At 42.1% G+C, this 6,082-nt stretch overlaps 1 pseudogene; it reads left to right on the forward strand.

Moving 5' to 3' along the window:
• The first annotated feature begins 2,605 nt into the window (after nt 1-2,605).
• The window catches only part of LOC143103479 (stonustoxin subunit beta-like), a 7,397-nt pseudogene continuing 3,920 nt past the window's right edge, over nt 2,606-6,082 (forward strand).

A 6,082-nucleotide genomic window follows, 5' to 3' on the forward strand; every position in this document is an offset into this window, starting at 1 on the left:
CAAACACACACACACTGTATACAGCAGGATAGAAATGTAAAGACCCTAGATACAGATAGATGCTGAACAGATATTAGATCAGACACGTGTCTGATGGTGGGCATTACGTGATGTTGGCTAGAAGTGAATATTTATGAGCTTGTACTCAGGAGATTAAAGAAGATGTTTGATGTACAGTATGATGAAATGTACACTTCTTGTTGCAGCATGACTGATATGGCCGTCCTAAATACTTTTACTAAAATCACCATATATATATGGGATCTTATGGTGGATGTTAAATTGTTTTTTTTTAAATAAAAGGCACATATGATCACTGCAGTTGATGGCATTATATTTCATCCTTGTGAGTAATGTAATCAATTAAATAATCCATGTTTGTTTATCATGTAGGGTGGCTATTAATTCTGAATAACAGGACACCTATGACATAGATCTGGTAAAAATGTTTAATCACCGTTAATCACCATCAATGCTCAAAATCCGGATTAATGGTCACCCAGTAGTTGTGACTGTGATAAGAATTGCTCTGTGCATTTGTGTGTGTGTGTGTATGTGTGTGTGTGTGTGTGTGTGTGTGGGCATGTGCCACGACTGTGATAAGAATTGCCGAAAGGACTAAATTCCACATGCATGCCAGTCCCCAACACTAGATGGCAGTAGACACCAGTCTTTTAAAGACTGAAGTACACACCTGAGCTTTTGTCATCCACTGGGGAATCGACTTAATAATTCCAGAGAAGAATAGATAAAAAATAACAAATAATAACGAAAACAAAGATTTATTTGATTCTGGTTCCATTTATTGAATTTGTAAAATAACACAGTGCAATGCAAATGGAATGCATTAAAGCAGGGGTCGGCAATTACGTTTGGACCCGGGCCAATTTTTTTTCAGACAATGGCATCGCGGGCCATAGCTTTTGTAATGGGGGGGGGGGGGGGGGGGGGGGGTTATAGGCCTACTATTTAAATTATTAATTATTATCTTATATTAAAATAAACATCATCTAACTTTTAAAATGCATTTAATTTAATTCCATTAAAAACGTTTATTTGCTTATGTGCGCTGTTTTTATGCCGCCTGCTGCATCTCCTGTCGTCTCTCATGAAACAGGCGACTTGCCTAGCAACCTGCCGTAACTAATGTATACAAATATTATTCTTTTGGATGACATGTAAATGATTAGCTGAACATTGCTATATGCTAGTTATCAATGCAAAATGTCGTTGTCGAAAGTCTTGAAAAGAAAAATTGATTCAGAATGCAGGACCTACAAAGAAGAATGGAAGCAGAGGTATGCGTTTATCCTGCCTGCATTTATTAATGCCAAGCCTACGTGTCTCATTTGCAACGAGGCGGTTGCCGTTTGCAAAGAATACAACATTAGAAGACACCATGAGACAAAACATGGCCAGTTCAAAAACGCGTATCCTCCTGGGACAGAGGTGCGAACGCATAAAATTAAAGCATTGGAGGCTGGATATGCACACAGCACCAAAATACTAGTTAAATCACTCACCGAGCAGCAAAGGGTTACGAGTGCGTCCCTTAAAGCAGCATGGGTTCTTACCCGTCACAACAAACCATTTACGGACGCAGAGGTTTTTAAGGAAATGATGGTGGCTGTTTTGGAGGAGCTGGTTACTGATAAGTCAATGGATGGAGTGATTGCCTCAGTGAAACAAATGCCGCTCTCGGCGAAGTCAGCTTCTCGACGCATAGAGAGCCTATCTGACGATGTGCGCGGATCAATTATGAGTGGACTGAGTCAGGCCAACTACTTTTCAGTTGCCATTGACGAGAGTACAGACAACTCTGATATGAGTCAGATGTGTATCTACGTGCGTTATTTTGATGGGAAGGAGTTCAGGGAGGAGTTGTTGGCTCTAATTCCATTAGAAGGGAACACCACTGGGGATGTTATGTTTGCCAAAGTGGAGGAATTGTTTAAACAACATGCACTACCATTTGAGAAAATAAACCTCATCGTGACAGACGGTGCACCTGCCATGGTTGGTTGCCACAGAGGTCTGGTGGCCCGATTGAAGGAGATAGCGCCAAATGCACGCACTACATTGCCTAATTCACCAGAGTGTCCTGTGCGCCAGACTCAGTGGCGAGCTGAAGAGTGTCATGGATAAAGTGATGCGAGTCATTAATTTTGTCCGGTGTGCATCAGGCACTCAACACCGTCTTTTTCGCCAACTTGTTGCTGAGTCAGAGGCCTGCTACGAGGATCTGCTACTTCACAATGATGTGCGCTGGTTAAGTAAAGGAAAGGCACTGGAGCGCCTCTGTGCGCTACTAGAGCAAGTGAAAACCTTCCTGCGAATGAGCAAGATGCGTGCTTCAGACGATCACCTGGCTTTTCTAGAAGATGAAATGTCCATCTCAAACATCGCGTTTTTAACTGATATTTTTGGCCAGCTGAACCAGCTTAACCTGCAACTACAAGGGAGAGGGAAAACCATTGTGGACCTGATCGAGAAGATGGATTAATTTACCAGGAAGCTGGAGTTGTTCCATTCTGATCTATCAAGGGGAAGGCTCTTGCACTTTGTAACATTAAAATCACAGGGAGGGGGGCGAGTGACAGGAATTATGACTGAATTCATTGACAAGCTACGGGCCAACTTTCAGTCGCGGTTCCGAGACTACTGCGTCCCAAGGGAAATTGTTGGATTTGTCCGCGACCCACTGTCCACGCGAAGCGAGGAATTCTCCTCACTGGCCAAAACAACCATGAGCTCGTTGGACGAGGCAACGCTTCAGTTGGAGCTCATTGATTTCCAGTCAAGCTCCCTCGTCCGTGATGCGTTTAGTGCGTATTCCGTGGAGGATTTCTGGATCGGATGCTCAGAAGAGTACACAGGGATCAAGAAACTTGCCCTTTATGTGCTGACGATGTTTCCATCAACCTACACGTGTGAGTCAAGCTTTTCCTCAATGAATGCAATCAAAACACACGAGAGGAACCGTCTGACCAATGCAAACTTGGAGAACTGCTTGAGGATAAAAGTGACATCCCTGTCGCCCGACATCCACAAAATTGTGACTGAAGGGAGGAGCCACTTTTCCCATTAAGTGAGTACTGGCTTTTTTAAATAGTTAAAAAAATATGCCCAGTTATATTGTTTGATCTTATTTAAATTGTAATTTCCCTTTTTTCTGTCTTTATTCAGGAGCAGCGCAGATCCTTCTCCCACGCGGCCAATGTGCATTCATATTTTCTTTCACTTGGGCTTTCACTTTCACTTCTTTCTTTATGTTTCATTTTAATTGGACCATTTCATATTTGAGCAGAGATTTTTATGTTATCAATTTAACGAAACATAGGCTATTTTTGACCTTGCCCACTGGAAAAGGGAGACAGGACACTTTTTTTTTTTTTTTGCACAAGATTATGCGCACTCGCGTGCCAATACCGTTCCGACCTGTGCGTCGTGGATAACTGCAAGGATGTTCCACCTGTTGTTTTGTCACTTTAGTATGACTATCATCTATAACTCAATAAATGTTTCGAAATGTATGGGATTGCTGTAGGCCTTTTTTCTTTTTAAAAACATGGGGTTAAAAAAAATCTGTTTAAACAGCAAATTAACGTCATCTCGCGGGCCAAAATTGGCCCGCGGGCCACTATTTGCCGACCCCTGCTCTAAGGCTTTACATTAAGGTCTAGCAATGGAATGATAGTTTCCCTGACTCTTTTTATCTTTAAAAGCTTCTTTCAGCTACCAAACCTAAGAGGCATGGGGGTGTGGTAGTAAAGTGATATTTTCTGTTTCAGTGTCTGATGTTCTTCCTGAACCAGTGACCAGAGAGGAGTTCTTGCAGTGTAAGTTGGACAAACAAACAAACAGACATGCACACACACACACACACACACACACACACACACACACACACACACACACACACACAGACCCAGCCATGCAAACGCACACACACACACACACACACACACACACACACACACACACACACGCACAAACACACACAGCCACGCAAACACACACACACACACCTAGCCATGCAAACGCACACACACACACACACACACACACACACATTTGAACTTTTTATTTATCTCATATACATATGCAAACACATGAACCAGTAGCATGACTTAACTTCAGTGATATATAACTTAACAAGCACAATACTCAGTACTTAAAGGTATAAGTAGCAACGTCTCCGCCATATGTGGCGGCTGCCAATAATAGCAGAGATGGCACAAGCTGTTTAGCCCTCTTACTACCAGCCAATGTATGTGTCCCAGGTTACCAAATATGAATACGAGTAGTCTGCACCTATAGCCTAGCTCTGAGATGGTGTTTAGAAGTACAACGCACACACACACACACACACACACACACACATACAAACATACACATATACAGTACACATAGAAATACACACAGTAACATGCACAATCACACAAAGAAACACACATTAAATACACCCACACACACGCACACGTGCACACACACGCAGCCACGCAAATACACACACACACACACACTCACAGACACACACACACACACACATGGTCTTTGTTCTATGTACACATGTAGTGTACCCAGTGACGCTGAGAAATATGCACACACACACACACACACACACATACACACATGAGGGGCCCCTTAGGATATAATTCATACTTGGTCATACACAAACAATATCATAGTCTCACATACACACTATCATAATCTCACATAAACACTATCATAATGTCATATGCACACTATCATAATCTTACATACATTATACACCACTATACTCCATTTACATGTTTGTATGAGAGAGTATAGTAGTGTGTGTGAGAGAGCATAGTTTGGTATGTGAGAGAGTTTGCTAGTGTGCGTGAGAGCATATAGTTGTGTATGTGAGAGAGTATGCTAGTGTGTGTGAGAGCATATAGTTGGGTATGTGAGAGATATAGTTGTGTATGTCAGAGAGTTTGCTAGTGTGTGTGAGAGCATAGTTGTGTATGTGAGAGAGTATGCTAGTGTGTGTGAGAGCATATAGTTGTGTATGTCAGAGAGTTTGCTAGTGTGTGTGAGAGCATATAGTTGTGTATGTGAGAGAGTATGCTAGTGTGTGTGAGAGCATATAGTTGTGTATGTCAGAGAGTTTGCTAGTGTGTGTGAGAGCATATAGTTGTGTATGTGAGAGAGCATGCTAGTGTGTGTGAGAGCATATAGTTGTGTATGTGAGAGAGTTTACTAGTGTGTGTGAGAGCATATAGTTGTGTATTAGAGAGAGTTTACTAGTGTGTGTGAGAGCATACAGTTGGGTTTGTGAGAGAGTTTACTAGTGTGTGTGAGAGCATACAGTTGGGTATGTGAGAGAGTTTACTAGTGTGTGTGAGGGCATATACAGTAGTTGACTATGTCGGAGAGTATGCTAGTGTGTGTTATGGTCCGTTCATGCCACCTGGGAATATCCGGGACCGCCCCCGTGATTACGTTGTTTTTCCAACTTCGAGTGTTCTTATGCTTTGCCGTCGGAATGTGTGAAAAACATGGATGCCACAACAAAAGTTAAAACATACGCTCAGTAATCTTAAATAAACAACTGTATTTGCTTAAAAATATCGTTCAAGATGCTTGTGAAAGAAGGATATGCAGCTTTGAAGTGACAAAAACAGCAAATTCCCAAGTTCACATTAAAACTGTTGGACATGAAAGGCAACATGGACTACAAACGAACTACATTGTGACGACAAAAGTGACGACGAGCCCCCAACTGGGCAGCTCAAGTAGCAACATCCTTCCCCAGTTTCCCACCTCTTATAGACCTCAACAGTTCCGCCCCTCCTCCGAGAGAGCTTAGTTTCCAGTAGTAAGTTTCCCATTTATTTCTCCAAGCGACGTCTGGAAAAATCTGTATACCGGTATTAAGAGTTTTAGACCATGCCTTAGGCTAACCAGCTACGACGTGACTCATAATCATACAACATATCATTTTGAGTAAAAAAACAAACTGATGATCCTTTTCAAACTTACACATTTTGAACATTTCCAACCTAAGAAAACTGTTTTAATCGGACGGCCATACATCGGTTCTGACAGCCTC

The sequence above is a fragment of the Alosa pseudoharengus genome, unplaced genomic scaffold, assembly GCF_046254945.1.
Source record: "Alosa pseudoharengus isolate Yale_2024_CS ecotype anadromous, Long Island Sound unplaced genomic scaffold, YU_APseudo_1.1 YU_APseudo_1.1_scf_45, whole genome shotgun sequence".
In the NCBI taxonomy this organism is placed as follows: Eukaryota; Metazoa; Chordata; class Actinopteri; order Clupeiformes; family Clupeidae; genus Alosa; species Alosa pseudoharengus.